At 34.3% G+C, this 22,975-nt stretch overlaps 1 protein-coding gene and 1 long non-coding RNA gene across 3 annotated transcripts in view; both read right to left on the minus strand.

Moving 5' to 3' along the window:
- The window catches only part of MNAT1 (MNAT1 component of CDK activating kinase), a 197,496-nt gene that overhangs the window by 12,243 nt on the left and 162,278 nt on the right, over positions 1 to 22,975 (minus strand). The window lies entirely within an intron of this gene.
- The window catches only part of LOC130544787 (uncharacterized), a 50,416-nt gene continuing 27,594 nt past the window's right edge, over positions 154 to 22,975 (minus strand). Inside the window, exon 2 of the long non-coding RNA XR_008961382.1 lies at positions 154 to 22,699. This is a non-coding gene — a long non-coding RNA (uncharacterized LOC130544787). The remainder of the gene's footprint in view (positions 22,700 to 22,975) is intronic.

Consider the following 22,975-nt stretch of genomic DNA (forward strand, 5'->3'; position numbering starts at 1 on the left):
CAAAGTGTTTTACCTTCTGCTAATTAATATGTATCTCTCCTTTCCCAATTCTTTGACCTTACTGTCCATTCCCACATCTACTTCAACAATAATAGTGTTGCCTTCTCTCTTCCCCCTTTAGCTGTACCCTAAGTAAAAAGATTCAAGTGGAGGTTTTGTTTTTATTTTTTAAATTAGACAAAAGGTAAAGAGTAGTCCTGCTTGTCAATCTTTTATCACAGGGCAATAGAAAAATAACCCAAGGATGCCAATACCTTCATATTAAAAGGCAAACGGGAAAAATTTACATACATACATATACATATACAAAACATAAACATATGTGTACAGATCTGGATTTCACAAATACTATCCACACTCTAGTAAGTTTTATTTCAAAAGTTAAATTGCCACATTATTTCTACTCTCATATCCTGTATTTTGCCTCTCATCACCATTAAGTGATGACCATTGCCCTGTCCTCATCCTCAACATCCTCCTCTACCTCTCTAAATCGGGAGACAGCTTCCAGCTGTAAAATGCTCTTAGCCTGTGACTTCTATAACAATGTCTATAATTTGGGTCACACTCCTATCACTTTCACACAGGATTCCTCAAATTTCTCTTTTTCCCCTTGCTTCCTAATTACTAGTTTTCTTCTTGACTTTTCTCATCTTCTATTCTTGACTATCTCGGAAATGTATTAATTACCTCTGTTCTACTAAACCTGGAAATCTTATCTTCTGGTCTTTTGCCCTTCTTTGTTACTTATAGCCCAGCATTTTTATCTGCTTGGGTGGCCTTTCATACTTGGGTGTCCCACTGGCACTACAAATTTAATGTTTTCATAACTGAACTCATCTTCCTTTACAAACCTAGCCCTCTGTCTGTATTTCTTAAATTCTCTTAATAGTTTCAACATACAGGGTCATCTTGGAATCCTCTTCCCCCTGCATACCAATGAGAAATCTACATCACTGCATCTCTCTACAAACATCTATTTACTTCTCACAGCATCTTCATTGCTGCTACTGTTACCTAATTTTAGCTCTTTTTTACTTCTTCCATGTCCTACAGCTAATACTCTCTTACCTGGTCTCCCTACTTCCAGGACGTTCTCTCCATTCCAATCTATTCATGGTTATCAAACTAATCTTCCTAAGGCAAAGCTCTGCATCACTCGTACAATTAAACATTCATTGGATCCCTGCTGTAGGTAGAATAAGGTCCAAGTTCCTTAACCTACCATTCGAGGCCTACTGTACTTGATTCCAACCTACCTTTCGTAAACGTATTTCCCATTTATCGTCTCCATGTACCCTGAATGTAAGCCAAAGTAACCATGAGGTTTTCAGTTATTCTCTATGAAAGCCTCATAACTACTCACTTCATACCTTTGCTAAAGCTATTTCATTATCTTGGAATGCCCTCACCATTGCCTGTCTCCCAAAGCCATGGTTCAAATGTCAACCCCTCAATTCTGAACAAAAACATGAAAAGCTTAACTATGCCCCACAGAAATGTTACATATGGAATAACAAAACAAAAATAATAAAATAAACTAAGCTTAAAAGCAAGAAAAGAAACTCTCAGGTGTCAGAAATAATACAGGAACTCAAAATCAGAGCACAGGCAGAGCTTGAAGTTCACGAAGATGCTGGGTACCACTGACTCAATAGCCATACGGTGACAGGAGACAGGCCTCGATCCTGTCAGATGTAGGAAGCTAGAACTGGGCTTCGCTCCCTGCGTGTAACTTGGATCTACAAAATGTCATCCCATCTACAAAACAATTTGTACGAATATTCTGCTCACTGGCCTGGAACAGTCACAACAAAGTCTGGGGGCATGGACAGAAAAGAATCAAACATAAAAAAAATCACAATACCCAAGTCTATTCCATCCCCAAGAAATTAAGAATAGCAATAAGTCAAGATCCAGTGAAGCCAAGAGGAGTTTGGCCAAAGCAAATAATCTCAATCCAAGGCTCATGGGACTACAACACCCACTAAAAAGAGATACACAGTTTTAAAAAAAAATGAAATAAGCCTCATTTATAAGAGTCAGAAGACACAATCAATAGCAGGACTACCATACCCAGATACGAGAAACTGAAGAAACGTATTTCATGTTAGAGAAGATGAGTAAAGAAACAGATGCCATAAGACAAGAAATCAACAACATGAAAAGAACAAGCATTTCTTTAAAAAAAAAATCAAACAGCAATTCTTAGAATAAAAGTCTCAATGCACAGGTTAAGCAGCTAGTTATCGATAGATGGAGAAAAATTAGTGAGTAAAAGATTATGTGAGGAAAACATGAAGAATTTAGAGCTAAAAAGAAGAACAATGGAAAGAACCACTAAGGATACTGCAACAAGAAGAAAATTAAACGTCAATGGGAAGAGCCAGCTATAAGGAACAAAGGTGACAAGACAAAAACACCACCACTACCACTACTACTGCCACAAACTGCTAACAATAACAACATAGAAAACAGAAGGGGAAGTCTAAGGCTAATAAGCATTCTAGGCCTTTGTTTTGTTCAAAAAAGGAGAGATTTGAACTGCAGACTTTTGAAAATAACATTTGTTCATTTTGGGTGACAAAATTATAATATTTAATATACATTACACATGTAATAATAATATTACTCTCTGTACTTCTCTTTGTTTGAAATATTTAACAGTTTTCTTAGATTCTACCTCCTCTGGATTGCCCAGGTAGAATTACTTCTTTGCTCCTCCTAATCTGCATGCACTTTAATTCTAAGCGCTGCGGCTATTTATAGTTACAAGTTCCCTGTCAGGTAAGTTTCTTGATAGCAAGATAAATATCTACTCACTAAACAGCAATCACTTTTTAAAAAATCATCCTAACTTGTAAACAGAAAGTATACAATTTTTTTAATTAAATAAAAATTCTGGTTAGTTAAGATACAGGCCTAAAGAATGGCCATGATAACAGAGGGCAAATAAAAATACAGAGGATATTAGAAAAAAGAGTTATCACCACAAATTATGAAGCTGCAGAGGAAAGAATAGCACAGGATTGAATGAAAGACAGACTGCAAATCTGTCCCTGAGGAAGATGAGAAGGTTTCCTGGAAATCAGAAGATGCTATAACAACAACAGAGAGATGGGATATAATGTATAGTGTAAAATGACTATTTAGTACACACATATGTTCTGTTGAATAGGCATGTTTGAAAACTGTTTGAGATTAACATCCTCTGTCTCATAACCTAACCTCTCAGCGTTAACCAATTTTATCCTTAAGGATACATAATATAATGGAATATAGCTATGAATGCAAAGAAAAACAAGAAATTCAAACAGAACTAAACACACCCAAAGCACGATCTTTTGTAAGATATTTATTTTTCCATTCAAAGCACCTTCTCAAAAGCTCTATTTCATACACTGGAATCTGAATCATGTCAATAACTTAGATAAATCTCTAAAGCAAACAATAACAAGCAAAGACAAAGTCAAGTGGATAAAATAACTGATGTTTTCCCTTAATTATGGAAAATTCAATTTTCTAGCAAGTAAAAACAGGTTCATAAAATATCTACTCACAGGACAAGTGACTATGAGCAGTAAAATCTGAAAAAGTTCCAAGAGTCCTGATTTAATGCATAACAATCTGAAGTTTTTAAGAAGCATTTTTAATACTTAAGCCCACAGAAAACTTGCACTTTCTTCCAAAAGCTAAATCACAGCATCACTTTGGGGAAAAAATAACCCATGCCCATTAGCATAAGTAATATGCTAATGCAATCAGTTTTACCAAAAATGAAGCTTTTCTAGAATAGAATGCCTTAATAGACTAGTCAGTTAGTTGGTTAAATACCATTTGGACCAAAACCTTCATGTGTAAAGAAAATATTTTCCTCTTACTTAAAAAATTATAGCATTATTTTCAGTTTTCTGTTTTGCTTCCAGACTACATTTTTTGGCAATGTGTTATAACTCTGCACATGCTGGTATAATATTTTAAGTAAAAACACATTCTAATCAGTTACATATGACTTATTTTGAAAATCAGAACTTTTAACAGTTAAAGTGTACAGAAATGCTTCAATATTATAAAAATTCCTTATGGTAAACCTAGATTTCTTATTTTATTACCTTAAAAAGTTAAAAGAAAGAAAAGAACCCTACTCTTTTCTTGAATTTTACCTTTTGGGGAAAAAAGTCTATTTCCACCTGTCATTCCAAAGTAAATAAAATAAGGCACAGTTTTCTCATCCCTACATTATACTTTGGGTATGTGTCGACAAAAAGTGAAAAAGAAGCAAAATCCAAACTAAGATTATTCCTGATATATTTTGTCCCTAATTGGCTTCCATTTGTAAAAACTAAGGTATTATGGAACAAAAGACAGGGGAAAAATTTTAATTGGAATTATATAAATACCAAGGGGATAAGAGCCCATCATTTTAAGATACACTTAAGATTAATCAATCCTACATGTGGTTTATGAAAATAAATTTTTAAATGTTTTATAAAATAAATGAGAATAGTGAAAAAAGACAGCACAGATAGTACAGTAAGGGAAATAATGCAGAATCCTAAAACTGGAAAGGAACATTTAAAACCATCTTATCCCACTGCCTCATTAACAGATAAAGCAGCTGATACTAGATCACTGTTTTAAACATTTTTATCTTCTTGGAAAGGATTCACCTATTCAATGAATATGAATAAATCTTGAAAACTTACTATGTACCAGTATTATCCTAGGTGTTAAATGAGAAAATAGTCTTTGTTCCTAAGGAGCTCAAAGGGAAGAAAGACATGAAAATGAGCAATTTTTAAAAGAACCAGAAGCCTCAAGAAAGGAGGTTTGCAAAAGATACAAGTTGATCTATGAAGGAAGAATGATAACTTGCCATGCAGATCAAGAGGCGAAGATGGTACTCTAGAAAGGAGAAGAGTATACAATGGCTAGACGCCTGAGAGAACATGGTGTATTCTGAGTGTCAAATTTGAAGGGACTTCATATACCTTGAGTATTTTTTAAAATAGATAATGGGCACCCATGAAAATGTTAGTAGGTAACGCAATCTGACCTGAATTTTAGAAATCTTTGTACAAGGGATGCCTGGGTGGCTCAGTCAGTTAAGCATCAGCCTTCGGCTCAGGTCATGATCCCAGAGTCCTGGGATCAAGTCCCACAAGGGAGCCTGCTTCTCCCTCTGCCTGCCACTCCCCTTGCTTGTACACTCTCTTCTCTCTCTGACAAATAAATAAATAAAATCTTAAAAAAAAAAAAAGAAAAGAAATCTTCATATGAAAGATAGATTGGAAGAAAGAGAGGGTGAAAAGGAAGCAAAGTAAATGACTATGAGCACCTCTAGGGGCTATGACACTAAGGACCTTAATTGTCTAATTATATGTGAAACTGAAGCAAGAGGAAATCTTTAACAACTCCCAAGTTTGGCTGGGCTAGGAAGTTTCAGCACAGCAGGATATACACAGTTAGAAGAGGTTTCACAAAGAAGCTAAGTTCCATTGGGGATATTAAAACAAAAATTAGGTACTTGTCAGACACACAGGTAGAAAGAAAGAAATGTCCAGGGTCAAGTTGAAAATCTGAGTTTAAAACAAGGAAAATTAATACAGTCTTGCAACTTAATATAAATCACTGTACTTTTAAAAGAGAACTTCCCAGAGTCCTTAGGTTCTGAGTAGGTGCCTTTAGGGCATCATCGAGGGCAGAATGGGGAAGAGAGCCAAGCTGGATCTGTCACCTCCACTGTAACAGAGTAGTTCTGCTTTCATCTGTTTTACATTTTGAGGTCCTAAGTAAGATTTTTAAAAACTATTCTGTTTTTTTAAAAAGTCTGAAAACTGAGGATTGCTGGAGAGGAGGGTGGAGGGGGGATAGAAGGATGGGTGATGGACATTGGGAGGGTATGCGTTGTGGTGAGCACTGGGTGTTATTTAAGACTGACGATCATAGACCTGTACCCCATGAATACATTATATGTTAATTTTTTAAAAGTTTGAAAACTACTGTAATATAGCTTTAGAATCAAACAGATTTGGTATTAAATCATGACTACCCCTTACTGGTGGACTCTGGAAAGTTACAAGTTGTTATAAATTATCAGGAACAATGTAAAAGAAGTGCCTATGACAGAGCCTAGCACATAGTAGGTACTCAATACTGACTGAGACTAAAAGATCAATGAAGAACCTTGTACAATAACAACTTTATTAAGAGAGGAAGAAGAGTTAGCCAAAAAAGATTTAAAAGGAGAATTCAGAGAGGATGAAAGAAAACTAAAAGGCAGTCATGTCACGAAGCAAAGGAAATACAGTTTGAGAAATTAGAGGTAAAATAAGATAAAGAATGCAAGAACCCCACCAAATTTTGTAATTGGGAAGTCAATGGTGAATGAGCAAAATTAGATTCTAAATAAAGTCAAGTTGTATTACGTTTAGGGAATTAATCAGAAATAAGGAGTGGAGACAGAGATAGCAAGCATAAAACTTCTTTCAATAGTTTGAGTGTGAATATGGTACAAAGGGTACTAGTCAGAGGAAGATTCAGGATTGACAAAGTGATGAACATATTTCAAGACAGAAATTTGAGCATGTCCATGTGGTAAATTAAAGTTTCAGTGCAGAAGAGAAGATCTGAAAGAGCGGTGGAGACCAATTTGTTGATGTGATATCCCAGGGTTGAAGCAGGATTAGCCGCAGATGCAGGATAGGTCCCCCTGCCTCTAAGGAGAGACAGGAGTTAGCAGTGGCTACAAAAGTAAGTTTATAGTTCGGCTATGGCTTTGAAGAGAGTTCATACCCATATTTCCTCTGTGTATTAGGCTGAAAGATTAGCTGCTAAATGTGAAAGAGGGCAAGTGGGAGTGAGATTTAAAATAGTGATGATCTGGGAAAGCCACTGGGAAAAGAGAGAAAGAAGCCAGCAATGGGTATGTGCAAAGTGACTGGTGAGTGGCTCCAATTTGCTCAGTTGTATAATTTTCTTCAGCTGTACTCAGAAAAAATTAAACAATTCATATATTTTTTTAAATTTCCAATTACTTTGTGTATAAAATGTCATATACTGTCACAATATAATAAAACACTAAAAATATTCATGTGATCTTGATTTATTAAGGATAATGCACAAGCTTACAAAGGAGTATTAGAACGTGCCTCAACGGCCTATGCAGTTCTTGCCTTGTGGTTACAGAGAAGAATGACCAAAGGTTCATTTAACCTTGGGTCTGGGCCCATATTGTAAAGTGTTCCTTAGAAGAAACCCATTTCATATTCAAATTTATTCCAAATAAAAATAAGGAATATACTTATTGATAGAATTTCGTCATATAAAGATCCACTATCTTTTTCTTGGCAAAGAGCTCTAAACAGAGGTCAAAGTACCTGACTACTACCTTACACATTAAGTTTTCTGTAACATTATAGACTCAGAAGATGGATTTTTTTTTTTTTAAGATTTTATTTATTTATGTGACAGAGAGACAGCCAGCGAGAGAGGGAACACAGCAGGGGGAGTGGGAGAGGAAGAAGCAGGCTCACAGCGGAAGAGCCTGATGTGGGACTCGATCCCGGATCGCCAGGATCACGCCCTGAGCCGAAGGCAGACGCTTTAACGACTGCGCCACCCAGGCGCCCCAGAAGATGGATTTTTAAAAATAAAAGTGCTACCTGTGTTTCAAAAAAACATTTCTGAACACAGTAGGAGGCCAAAGTTTTGGAAATATCCTTACTCCTAATGAAGTTTACCTTGAACAAGAGAAGTACACTGCTGAGATTTGATGAGTGAAAGCACTTGAGCCTACGTGATGATAGTAAGTGGTACTTAGTAGCTTTGAAACTCTGATTCATGTCTTCACATTAGCTACTTAATTGCACTGACTGAATTTTTCATTAGCTGACCAAATACTTATTTTATTGGCTTTGGGAAACTGTTACAATCATGTTTACAGTAAGAATTTTCTAAACATTTATTTCCCCACAGTGAACAAAGATTTAATACTTCTTAATAGCTATGTTTTACATGAACACTCAGGAGTCTTCCTTATTTATTTTTCTATGAATAGTTAAGACAATAAATGGTTCCCAGTACTAGCCAGAAAACCAGAGATAATTTCTCACAGAAAATTATTAGTTCTAGAAACGAAAACTGAAGTGTCTGGCTTACCAGAACTTGGACAATTTGTAGCTTTGTAATTTTTATGGAATTGTGTAATTCTTAAGGAACCAGGAGAAAATCAGCTTTTATGCTGGTATAAATGAATATATCCTGCAAACTTAAAAAATGGCTACATGATGGCTAATTTGGGCAAACACTTCAGATACTACCTAAACAAGAAACTTTAGTTTAGCTTTAGCACTCACATTTAATATTTTTAAAATAGCGCAGTATGCTCAAATCAATATAATGGACTTCCGTATAATGGAGTCCACTGAAATATCTGTCAATGTGTTACAGTGGATATATATAAAACTCAAACACTTAATTAGCTATAATACATGAATGCATGAGGGGAATTCTTCAAGAGGATGGCAAATCACTTAACATACATTAGAAATATTCAGGGACTGAATATAGTAATATAGGTCTATGGAATAATTCTGTATTTCTACATAACAACATTATATAAAACAATTAAGACCATGAAGCATCAAACATTAAAGTATTATTATAATTATGTAATAAAGATGTTTAACACTGCTGCATTTTAATAGACTGTACACTAAGTAGAAAAGTAATGTAAGGTCAAGCTTTTTTCCAAAAGGTACATCATGCTCTTAATTTGCAGATAAGGAGTCTTTTAAATAACAAAAAGCAACAATAACAACAATAATCAGACAGTACAAATATGTCAACAGTCCATCTCCTCAATCCTACTGTGTTTTCCTCTAGAAGGATAATACTTTCAAGTGATTGACAGAGTGTCTTTGGGTCTTGTGTCAAGAAAATGGAAATTTATACAAGTATAAAGAAAACAGAAGATTAAGAATGATGTCTAAAATGCAGAAAACTACACAGGATTTTAATCAATTTATGCTTTAATACTCTAGATAACTGGCAATGTTTAAACTCAGATTTGATTACAGAAGACTGAAAGAAGTTTAGGGATGTGAGTTTTCCCTTAGTTTGCTTCCTGTTCTTTCTCTGCTCAAGGGCAAGCATTTTAGTCTGCAGTGATCCAAAAAATATGCATGTTCTGCAGTAACCATAATTTGCTGACAAAATATGTTGAACAGAGAATAGATTCACAGGTTAACTTATTTCTACTTGATGGTTTTTGATGATTCATACTTCAATGACAAAAGAAAATAAGCCATTGATACGGTTCCACATCAACAGATTACACAATTTAGGTTAACTTTACAAAGATAATTTCATGTTCAATTTCTTCTTTGCTCTTTGTAAGAACCCAATAAGGGAGGAAAGGGGAGGAAAGGAGAGTATCCTCAATTTATAAAAAGCAAGTTAAGGCTCAGAGAAGTTTCAATTTCTCCAAGATAACAGATACTGCCCTACCAAGAGGGGGTAACAGAAACATGATTAAGACCACCTAGAAAGTAATTACGTAATGGTAGTCAAAGAAATATAAATGAATTATAAAGTGAATGATAAGCCAGAACATGAGGAAAATGGTGGAGAAGGCAGTTCCAAGCTTCCATCCCTCCACAGAAACACTTAAAACAAGCTAAAACTGCCAGATCCAACTTTGTCAGAACTCTGGAAAATAGCTAAAGGTTTACAGCTGAATCAAGAAAAAGGCAACTTAAAAACAGTAGGAAAGCTTTGTGGCGTGTTTACTTGCCCTTGCCCCACACTCTCCCCACTCAGCAGCTCACCCTCTCTGTGTGGAGCCATGGTTCCTGGTTCCAGAGGGAGCAGAGCAGACATTATAAGCAAATTATTGTGTTTGTCTGCTCTATCCTGTCTGAGGGTTACCTGAAGGACTGAGATAAGGCACTCATCTCTACCTGAGGGAAAAAATTACAGTTGAGACATACAATAGACCGCCTAAAGCCTGGCAGGAAAAGGAGAGACTATACATAATTTTTTAATGCACATGGAACACTCTCAAGGACAGTGCATATATGCTAGGCCATAGCCTACTTTAGTCTCAACAAATTTTACAAAAACTGAAATCATACAAAGCATCCTCTCTGACCACAACGGAATGAAGCTAGAAATCAATAAAAGAAGGAAAGTGGAAATTAAACAATATAAACTTAAGCAATGGGTCAAAGAAGATATCCAAAGGGAAATTAGAAAATACTTAATGATGAATGAAAATGAAAATATAACACACAAAACTTATGGGATACAGAGAATGTAGAGGCTGCTTTTAAACAACAGCCTTGAGCAATGGAAACCTGAGCAAAGCAAAAAAGTGACCACCACAGAACTAAATGCAAACAAATTCATTAAGCAACCCACTTCGAAACAGCCATAGGCCCTAACTGACCAATTACAACTGACCAATTACAATTCCTAAGATTACCAAAAAAGGGAAAATTCTATACATCCCCATACACCATCACTCCGCACTATGACTGTGGCCCCTCACCACTGCCTCCTCACAGACAGCCTCTTCCTTGTTGTCCTGCCCGATGCTCCCTTGCAGTGTATTCAATAAACTTTTATCTCTTTTGGTCTGACTTGGTGAATTCTCTCACCAACCCCCCCCCACCAGCCCCCCCGCCCAACCACAGACTAGAATGAACATAAATGAAAGAGAAAACAACAACAAAAGGAGAATCAATAAAAACAAATGGTACTTTGAAAAACTTAGCAACACTGACAAATCTGACAAAAAAAGATGCAATTAACTAAAAACTATGAACAATTATATGCCAACAAACTGGATAACCTAGTTGATATGGACAATTCCTAGACACAAAAACTGTGAATGTAATGCATTTATCTGCTTTGAATAATTTTATATCTCTGACAGAAATGTTTAGGAATAAAAAAAGTAAATGAAAATTCCTTTCCCTCCTCCCCACCCCCCACAACCCAAAGGCTGGACACATAACTGATCCTAAGGAGAGGATAGGATAAACAAAACAAATAGATGAAAGATCAGCCAGAAGGTGACATCCTAATTCTGCTGCCTGTAGGCCATATGGCCTAAAGCAAATGGCTTTGCAGCAGCTTCCCCACCTGTAAAATGGATGTGATGGTAATTAAACTTGCCCTGATTATCTCCCAGGATTGTAGTTATGAATCAAATGAGATGATGTGCTTTGAAATTGTGAAGTGCTCTGAAATTATATCACAGTGTTAGTATTAATGAAAGCACATTTACTACGTTTTCAATTATTTTCAGTAGCAATTTATAAAGTAGCTCACAGATCTACAGCAGTTAAACTTGATGAATGTTCAACATTCATCAGAAGAATCACACATGTTGATTTACAAACATAAATGGTTCTTATTCAATTAACATAAATTTGTGGAAAGTCAAAACAGGGCACATGACTGCCTCAGTTAGAGCACGTGACTCTTGACCTCGGATTTGTATGTTCAGGCCCTGCGCTGGGTGTGAGATCACTTTAAAATCTTAAAATAGGATGCCTGGGTGGCTCAGTTGGTTAAGTGTCTGCCTTTGGCTCAAGTCATAATCCCAGGGTGGTGGGATTGAGCCTGCATCAGGCTCCCTGCTCAGTGGAGACCCTGCTTCTCATTCCCTCTCTCCCTCTGCCCCCTCATGCTCTCTCTCTCTCTCACTCTGGCTCAAACAAAATAAATAAAAAATATTTTTTAAAATATAAAAATTAAAAAAAAATAAAATAAAATCTTAAAATATTTATGGAAAGTCAAATGACAAAATAAGAGACTACCAGCAGGTTAAAAACACATCTGTAAATAAATAAATCATTTACTATTCTGTAATATTCACTGTAATAAAGTGTCTTACAACTTAATTCTATTGAAAAAAGCATTGTATCAATCAGGATAGGCTCATTTCAGCAGCAGTAATGAATAATACCTAAATTTCAGTGGCTTAATCTAACAGAGGCTTATTGCTTGCAAACACTATCTGTCTAATGTAGGTCAGGAAGGGAAGTACTACTCATCATAGTCACTTAGGGACCCAGTCTGGTGGAGACCCCACTTCAATTGCTTCCATGATTACTGAGCCAGGAGGAAGAAAATATAGAGAATCTTACACACAGCCATGAAAGCTTTTGCTCTGAAAAGCTCATATTTTATTGGCAGAAGCAACCCATGTGGCCCACTTCAAAGGGGACAGGGGAAAGGAATTCCTATGTGTCCAAAGAGAGTGTTTATAAGTTGACCTCTGGCTAGCACAGATATCAAATAGTAATTCATTAAAAAAAATAGTTCTGATACATTTTTATATAGTGAAAGATTAAAACAGTAATACACCCTTCTGAATTATAATGTCAATTTAAAACATATGCTATTTACCTGCCATTTAGTGTTTTTGTTGCCATTTTTATCTTTCCAGAATATGAATTTTTATCAGTATCTCTACAAAAGGCTTAAAACATATTACTAAAATAAAATCTTTGACTTTCTTGCAGATAGTACTTCAAGAGTACATTTGGATGACTAAAATCAACAACACAAGACACAACAGGTATTGATGAAGACGTGGAGAAAGAAGAAATCTCTTGCACTGTTGGTGGGAATACAAACTGGCGCAGCCACTATGCTAAACAGTATGAAGTTTCCTCAAAAAGTTAAAAATAGAACTGCCCTATGATCCAGCAATTGCACTACTAGGTATTTATCTAAAGAATACAAAAATATACTTTGATGGGATACATGTGCCCCTATGTTTATAGCAGCATTATCAACAACAGCCAAATTATGGAAAGAACCCAAAAGTCCATCAACTCATGAATGGATAAAGACAATGTGGTGTACACACACACACACACACACACACACACACACACACACTGGAATATTACTCAGCAATCAAAAAATGAAATCTTGACATTTGCAATGATGTAGATGGAGCTAGAGAGTATTATGCAAAGCAAAATAAGTTAGAGAAAGACAAATATCATATGATTTCACTCATATGTGCAATTTAAGAAACAAAACAAATGAACAAAGGGGGAAAAAAGAGTGTGGGATGCAAACCAAGAAACAGTCTCTTAACTATAGAGAACAAACTGATGGCTACCAGAGGGAAGGTGGGTGGGGGGATGGGTTAATTAGGTGATGGGGATTGAAGAGTCCACTTGTTCAAAATCAGCTCTAGTTGATGTATGAAATCACTACATTGTAAACCTGAAACTAACATTACACCGTATGTTAACTAACTGAAATCTAAATAAAAACTTAAAAAAAAAAGTACATTTGGAGAAAGCATCTCTCAATCTTAACAAATTTTTATTTTGAGCCTTTACAATATTCAACATAGGATGGGAAAAGAGTATATTTAAATGAAATTCATTGTTTATAAGTGTCAAACTTCCCATTTGGAATAGTAGGAATCAAGAGCCAACAAGCACAGTCCTTGGAATTTGTGATTTTTTGAAATCATAGGCTTCTCACTTAACTCATCGTGGAATAATCAGACTATTACATTTGCAGTTAAAGATTACTAACAAAAACTCATTCCTGGCATCTCATAACCATGTTCTATGTCTGGTATTAAAATCTTGAAAATTTAATTATCTTTAATGTAAATAAAGTAGAAAGATAAATGTTGAATACTGATAATCAGGATTATAAATTTCAGGAACAAGTGAAAACTGGAATATTTGGGATTATGAAAAACTATGAATATTCGGAGCTCTGCAAGAACAATGACAGAGTTTTAGTTGGAATTATTTTGTGGGTAAAAGCACCAATGTTTACCCATGTCCCTGACTCCTATACATACAGAAGATTTGCTAGTAAAGAAGGTAAAGAGATGCTTTACTGCCACCATGGTTCCTGTCTGCAGAAAAGCTCCTCCCTAGTGCCTCGATCACAGGTTTTATAAAAAGAACTGAGGTTCTCTCCTGTGTGCTCCTTTAATTATAGGACAAAAACTTTCCAATATTAACATAGACGAATAAACAGATGATAATTATTTGGTTTAGTTTTCCTTCTATTTAAGGATAATGAAGGATAGCATGTACTTGTTTATGTTTTTATGATGTTTTGAACAGTGAAATTTTATCTGCCTCAAACCCCTCATTTCAATTATGACTTTGATATATTTTCCCCTTGATATTACATATATGTTTTTTAAAGTATGCTTTAAATTTAATTTCTTTTTTTTAAGTTTTATTTATTTAAGTAATCTCTACTCCTAATGCGGGGCTCAAACTGATGACCTCAAAGTTAAGTCACATGTTCTTCCATCTGGACTAGCCAGGTAGCCCTTAATCTCTAAAATAAATTGTAACGGGCATAAAATTGTCATTTCTGATACGCAAACTTTTGCCTACCATTTTATTCATAAAAATGAGCTGATTTTTTAAAATTCCATTTCATATAAATATCAATACAACAAAATAGAAAAACTCTTAAGCAACCAAAGTCAAGCAAAAAATAAAAATCTTACTATTTTGATAGTTGTCACAGATTGTCTTACACTGTGCTGGTAGAAAAACAAATGCCAGTACTGCAAGACTACTATTTGAATAGCACTATTTTAAATAAGACTAAAAAAGTCCATGTTGAGGGGGGACAAAAAGGGTAAGGAATTACACCAGGGCCCCACTTCCCAAGACTCTGCAAATGATGAGACCAACATCTGATTTTGGTATTGATCAAGAAGCTTAAATACCCTCAACAAGTTACAGCATTTTGCTTCTGGGCACTGCTTGAGAACAAGACAGAAAATGTCCAGAATAACAGGTTTCCCTATACTATTATTAGTGGATTAACAGTAAGAAGCAATTTTGAATGAAGACAGATGTACCACTTTGGCCAAACTCTTTAAGAAAGACAACTTAATAAAAATCATTTCAATCACAGAAACCACTCTACTTCTGAGTCTGTTCCCCTAAAAGTGTTTTCACTTTTTAGTGGCATGTGGAAAGAAGATTTGAACAACCACTCCCTACCTTTGAATATAGAAGCAGCTTTCATTTTATTGACTTTTAATAATACTATGCTTTTCTTCAAACTCAAGTGAGAAATTAAATAATATACACAATATTTCTATATCTTATCAGAATCTATGTTTTAACATTGGAAATCTTTATGAAATACAAAGTTTTGTTTTGCCATTTTAGCTACAAAAAAGTAACTTTACATTTTAAACTATTTTATTGAGAGTATCCTAGTCAATTGTATTGTCGATCCATTAAAGCAGTTTCTCAAATCATAGAGAATAAGAGATCCAGGGAAAACGGACCAGACAGAGAAATATTTTTAGATGAGATATAAAGTTGTTATACGACTGAAAAAAGTTTTGAGTTGTTAAATTCATCATTGTTTATTATTTAAAAATCATATAAAATAGTCACACCAAGAGCTACACACTAAAAAACTAGAAATAAAACAAAATTTCTATATACTAAGAAACTAACTGGAATACTGTTAAAATTACCAGTACTTAACAAAGGCATTTCCTGGAAAATTTGAAGAAATAATTCAAATATTAACACTAGGTGCCAGAAGGTTATATTATGTTCTTAATAATACATAGTTTAAATTATTCGATAGAAGCAATAAATTACAAGTCCAAAATTCACATTAAATTTTTTTTTTAAATTTGAGCTTCTCAGACAATCTATTCTAATTTTGACCCTTTTTCACATTTTGTAATGTTGAAGAGATGTGAGAAAGAATAAGGAAGAATTAAATTTAAGGGCTTCCTTTTAGGTAACTCATCATAAGGCTATCTAGTCACTGAATTTAGATAAATAACTAAGAAAGCTTGATGGTACACTTCCTCCTTTGCAGTGACTTTCAAATCTAATACTGCATCCTCTACAGATTGAAAACAGCAGCATCTGTGAGGGCCAAAAATCTATTACATAGAATATACTGCTTTTTCATTTCTCCTCCTAGTCTGATTTGTACTCTTATTCCTGGCATTCTGTTAACCTTTGTCATTTTCTCTTTTCATCCTATTCTGTTTTGATACCTATTTTTGACCACCTAATACATCTGCTGAGTTAAAGAGAGAAAATAAAAAATAATCAAAATGGACAGAGTTGTAAACAACATAAAAAACTGCATTTAGGGTTTTATTTTTTTGCTTTGTTTTATTTTTGCTTTGCTTCCCTTCCTCCATGCTGTAACATATGTATAGAGAAGGAATTTGTGAATTGTAGAACGAGTGGTGGTAATATAAGACTGAAGTAGACAAATTTATGTCTTCTTCCTAGATTCCTTCCTGAAAATAATCAATGAATGAAACCTCATCAAAGTATATGTTACTTTTCAGATTAGCAAGTAAAGCAGATGATGGCATGCCCGCTTTGATTAACCTCTTTCTTGAAATGAGACCATTTTCTTGATCCCTCTCAGTTGTTTTTAAGACTCTCCTATCTTAAGCAAAGAATTTTAACTCATTCTTCATATCTTTCTTTCTACTTTTGGATACAACTCTAATTCACTGCACTATATGACTTTAACACATAATAAGCCCTTGAGACTTCAATTTCTGTGTCTCTAAAATAATAATTTTGAGAGAAATGATGCCTAAAGTCCCTTTTCTCTATAAAATTCTATGATTCATTCTTTGCCTCCCCCTATTCTCTAAATCTTCTACTAAGCAGTATGAAATACAAGGGTGATCCACCTCCAAATTACAACAGTACTAATCATAAGATTATAGTGAAGAATGATAGTGAAGAAAGTTCAAATCCCTCCACCTGACACAATCTAATTCCAATCTTTCTCTACCCTCACCTTCCACTATTCCCTTTTCTGAAACAAATTCTGCACCCAAGCTTCAATACTGACTATATGCCATTTATGCTACATTGCTTTCCCTTAACTTCTTCAGTTTTACATGCCAAAATCCTATTTCCAGTTGAAATTCCTGAAAAAACTTTTAAGCTTACCTGGATTTCTTCCAAAGAATAGGAAGAATATATACTTTGGAGTCAGTTCTAGGTTTAAATTTTACTTCCAAAGTTCTATGACTTTGACAAGTTATTTAGCCTCTTTGAGCCCCATCTCCTTATCTATGAAACAGTTATGATTGTTCATTGTAGGGTTGCTGTGAAATTAATTAATGTAATATAAACGCTTAATATAGTATCTAGCAAAGAGCAGGTGTATTCAGTATTCCATGTTAGGAATTAGGGCTGTATATGCTCAAAATTAGTTCCTCTTTTTCATTCCCTCCTCTGGACACCAAGAGTACTCTTTAGTTTCTTATGGCTCTCCTCACTTTCTACTTTTTCTTATAGTTACTTAGTTATATGACTAGTCTGTAAGCTCTGAGAGCAGAAACCAGGTCTAATATATCTTGGAATTTTTCACAATGTCAAACACATCATGTACCCATGAATGTGCTCACGATATTTATTAAATGAATTAAAAATACAGGAACATAAAAGAAGATACTACTTTATGATCAAAGGGAGTAACAGTAACATATCTGGAAGTTAATACAAAATAGTTTTCATGTCCTTTAACTAATGCAAAATGAGTATCAGTAAGAACCAAAATGCCAACTTTTTATCAAGGTCGCATGTGAATACATTCTTGTACTTTACATAAAGATTTCAATATTAATTGCAAAGTTTAAAAAAAAAAAAAAGGCACCTGCCTAGAGAGTGGCCACTAAATGTGCAACACAAATGATGCTTCCTCTTCAGGAGAATATTTTTTACTAAATATAGTGGTCCTAATTGGCTTTAAAAAAGGGGGAGAGGTGGAGGAAAACATTTACCTAGATCATTTCTGAGATTCATTTAAAATTCACTTAAATTTTCTGCAATATATATGATAAACTATAAGCCTTTAATAAACATCCAAGTGAAATTCCAGAAAAACAGGGGTGCCTGGGTGACTCAGTTAAGCATCGCACTCTTGATTTCGGCTCAGGTCATGATCTCAGGGTTGTGAGATTGAGCCCTGCATCAGGCTCACACTAAGTATGGAGCCTGCTTAAGATTCTCTCTCTCCCTCTCCTCTGTCCTCCACTCCTGCTCATTCAGCATACTCTCTCTTAAAAAATACAAAACAAAAAAACAAAACAAAACAAAATCTCCCCAAAAAACCAAAAAACAGTATACAATTTGGTTTTTCCAAATCAGAACTACATATTCCCATTATATCATAACCTAAGATAATTTGGCACACATATTTTTTTGCTGGTATCAATAAGAAGATGCTTAAAGCATTTAACCAGACACTTTATCTTTTAAAGAAGATGACTGTCTAACTGCAGTGGGTACTGCAGTAGCACTAGACAGTGGTGGTGGTGGTAGCGACAACAGCAAGAGCAGTTATCGTTTATTAAGGGCTTACTATATGCCCAGTATTTTACTAAGCCCTTTAACACTCTTATCTCATTTGTTCCACACAACAGCCCTACAAAGAAGATCTAGTTCTCATTTTAGATGTGAGGAAATTGAGACTTAGAGAGCTTAAGCCACTTGTAAGATGTTATATAACTAATACGTAATGCAGTAAGGTTTAGAACCTACTAAGCATGGCAACTCCACCGCCTCCCCCAAACCTATGCCTGAATTTTCTTACCACCTAAAATACAAAAAAGAAAAAATAACTAATAAACAAACACAAATAAAAATGTACTAAGGTACAGAAAATTCTACTTTACCAGAATTTCTTTCATGGAAAACACTATCTGTATTTGTTTGTACTCTTTACTTGCTTAAAAAGTAACCCTTGATAAACTGGAGGAAAAGGTGAAACACCATGCCCCTCCCAAGAGCACTTAAATTTGGAAGAAAAGAGCCTTCCATAACGTAAGGGAAGTAATTTCTGTAGGTAACAGAAAAAGAAAGCAAAAGAGAGAAGCAGCAAATCCAACAAAATGACACAAGATTACAGTTGCAGGTAGGTGATACTATCCCTCCTTTTGTAACCCTTAAATCTCCAAGAAAATGTGAGATTTTTGGGGGGAATACACAGAAGCAACAAACTTCTATATCCAAGGTACCACAGGGTGGGACAGAGCTTCTTAAAGTTTACCTCAGCATAGAACTAGAGCAGGGAGGTAAACAAAGGAAAGACAATTTAGGAGGATGGCTGTAGACTGACTGTCAACAGCTACTGAATTGTTGAGATCCATGTTTTAGATGTGATTATGCTTTTTATTTAAATGACGAAGGGTGTATTATTTCCTCCTCTGACAACAAAAACTGTCATTAAATAAATAAGTGGGGAACTGTCAGTCATGCTCCCTACCTTTTTTTCTTCCCATTGTTCCTTAAATTCTTTATTTTTTCAGGATATCATGATTACTTTTTTCCATATAGGCTCCATACTTAGCATGAGCCTGATTTTAATCCTTTTTCTTAAAATTGAAGTATTATTAAAATACAGTGTTATATTAGTTTCAGGTGTACAATATAGTGATTCAACAATTCTATTCATTACTCAATGCTATTCAAGGTAAGCATATTCTTGATCCTCTTTTATCTATTTCAGCCCTCTCACCTACCCTCTGACAACTACTTTTCTTGTCTGTATTTAAGAGTCTGTTCTTTTGTTTATTTCTTTTTTAATTTGTTTATTTGTTTTGTTAAATTCCACATATGAGTGAAATCATATGGTATTTTTCTTTCTCTAAGCAACTTATTTCACTTAGCATTATACTCTCTAGGTCCATTCATGTTGTTTCAAATGGCAAGATTTCGTTCTTTTTTATGGCTGGATAATATTCCATTGCATGCACACACACACCACATCACATCACATCGTCTCTGTCCATTTATCTATGGATAGGCACTTGGGTTGCTTCCATATCTTGGCTATTGTAAATGATGCTGAAATACACACAGGGGTGCATCTATCTTTTCAAATTAGTGTTTTTGTTTTCTTCGGGTAAATACCCAGTAGTGGAATTACTGGATCAAATGGTAATTCTATGTTCCTTAAATTCTTACCTATGATTTCCCCATTGTTTTTTTAAAAGCACAAATGTAATCATTGAGACAAAACTTCTTACCTGCTACTTTGTCTATTTTAAAACATTAAAAACCCATAGCAGTTTTCCTCAAAAATAAACTACATTATTTCAATAATTAGAAAACAAATGCTAACACTTAACTAAACCCCAAAACTATAAGGAAGAACAGCAATACAACCATTTATCATTGAGTTGATACCCTTAATTGATCAAATTACAGGGGAAAAAAAAGAAAGGAAAAGTAGGAAGACTCAATAAATCTAAAAACAACATACTTAATACAAACAGATTCCAAGGGACTAGGCTTTTCCATATTGTATTTTCATATTCTACCAGTCAGTATTCTAGGGTCTTAGATATATTGTCTCATTTAGTCAAAACAACCCTGTAAGATAGGTGCTATTATTATATCCATTTTATAAAGGAGGAAACAAAGACACTGAATGATTAAGTAACTTGTCCAGAGTAATAAATCAGCAAAAATACAGTCAAGATTTAAACCCAGGCAATGTAACTCCAAAAATCCTTCTCACAACGTCTATAATACACTGCATCTTATTATTATTTACAAAGTGATTTATGTATCTTCAAAGATTTATTTTTAAGATTACTATTATTTTTATTACATCCAATTTTCGGAAGATAGAAAACATAGTGTTTGAAATTGTGATACAAAATCACGAATATTTAGCTACTCAGAAATGAACACAACCTCTAAACATAGCTTTAAAAATGATAAGTACTAGGCTAGAGCAAATGATAAGAAATAGTTAAACAACAATTGTGGAGTGTGCTTAACTGTCTTGGGAATTAATGTCAATAGTGTAGACTAAGATTCCTAAGTAAGTGACATTAAACAGAAGTATTATATATGCATATAATTGTAAACCCCATAAATTCATGTTCTAAAGGGGTAAACTAAAATGTATCTAGCATTTAAAAAAGAATGAAGAGTAAAAAACAAATAGCTGGAATACCTGCACACTCTTCCTGTGACATTTTGAACCATATTAATCATTATTCAACCGTATTTCTAAGGGCAAAAAAACCAAACCAAAAAAAAAAAAAAAACCAACTTCAAATTTTCTAAAAATGTTAACTTCTTCCTAAAAATGAAATGAAATGAAATATTATACTAAGTGGAATTACATTTCTGGGATGCAAATCAATTTATGATGAACCAACACTGAATACTTATGGCATAACTTAAGGTTGTTGTAGCTTTGCCAGGAAAAAAGAAAAACTAAATATTATTCTCTTAAAAGTGTTTTATAAAAAAAAATGAAACACACTTTAAGAAATATGAATGAATAAGAAACAAATTTGTCAGTCTAATTTTAGACTGCACTTAACATAAGAAAAAAAGTAATAGGACTTTAATAACACTTGTTTGAGAGAAGTCATTTCCTGTTAAGTAATAATACATTCCTGATGTCATTGGGTGGCAAAGTATGAGTACTAAAAGAAAGTGTCTGCATGCTTTGGGTAAGAAAACCTCATTTTTCCCATGTGCACCTGGAACCAATATCATGCCAATTTGAAAGTATCTGTCTTTCATAAGGCTAAAAAAGCAGGAAGCAAAATGAATAATACAGTTGAGTCCATAAAATGAAAAGGATTCTCTATCATTTTTTTCTGTTTGGTATCATCTATCAAATAAGTTATGGAAAATAAAACTAGAATTAAAAATGAATGGCAATTCCATTTACAACAACATGGATGGACCTAGAGGTTATTATGCCGAGTGAAACAAGTCAGAAGGAGAAAGACAAATACGATTTCACTTCCATGTAGATTCTAAAAAACAAACAAAAAAAAAAATCAAAGGAAGAAACAGACCCATAAATACAGAGAACAAACTGATGGTTGCCAGAGAGGAAGTAGGGGGGATGGGCCACATGGACAAAGGGAGTAGAGGTACAGGCTTCAAGTTATGGAATGAATAAGTCACAGGGAGGAAAGGCACGCATAGGTAATACAGTCAGTGATACTGCAATAACATCGTATAGTGACAGATGGTAGCTACATTTGTGGTGAGCATAGTATAACCTGTAGAACCATCCAATCACTATGCTGTACACCTGAAACTAATGTAACATTGTGTGTCAACTATACTTCAATTTAAAAAAAAATTTTAAAAATGAATGGCAAATAATCCACTGATCATCAGAAAAGTAACATTAACATAATGGTAACTAATACTGAGAGGTGCAACTTGTTTTAAATGAAGCTGTGATTTTTAAACACTCATGTAAACTTACAGGTAGAAATCCATCAAACAATTGAAAGAGATCACTCAGCATATAAACATGATGGGGACTGGCTGTAGCCACCTAAAGAAAATGATATTGTTCTCCACATATTAAGAAAACAGAGGTATAAGGGTAGAGGGCAAGTTAAGAACATTAACCTGAGACAATAAAATATTTTGTGCCACTGACTGTATATTTTACAAAAATGACATGATTGCATCTTAGATTACAAACAAACATAACCAAATAGAATAATAAACCTAAAGACAGTCTTTGAAAGAGCTTTTGCTCCTGAGACAGATCACCAACTGCAGAATAAAGATAAGATGAAGAGAAAAAAGAAAAAGAAAAAAAAATTAAAAAAGAGATCTTACCTTTCTAGATAGGAAAGCCCACAGGTCTTATACAAAGCAAAATTAAAGACCTACACAACAAGGGGAAAATACTTGGTAATTAAATATAAAGTGGACTAAAAGTAATATCCCTGTAGTATGAAGTTTGGACTTGAGAAAAACTAGTTAATAGGAAGAAGTCTGAACATTATAAAAAAGGCAAACATTTAAGTACAAGCTATCCTATGGAAAAATAGCATGCTTATTCCCAAAGTCATTGAACGAAAGATTTAAATAGCTGTGTAAATTTAAAGTTAGCTATGTATCTAACGGAGTATATAATTAATTCACCATTATTTTTTAAAATT

Source organism: Ursus arctos, unplaced genomic scaffold (assembly GCF_023065955.2).
Source record: "Ursus arctos isolate Adak ecotype North America unplaced genomic scaffold, UrsArc2.0 scaffold_25, whole genome shotgun sequence".
NCBI classification, from domain to species: domain Eukaryota; kingdom Metazoa; phylum Chordata; class Mammalia; order Carnivora; family Ursidae; genus Ursus; species Ursus arctos.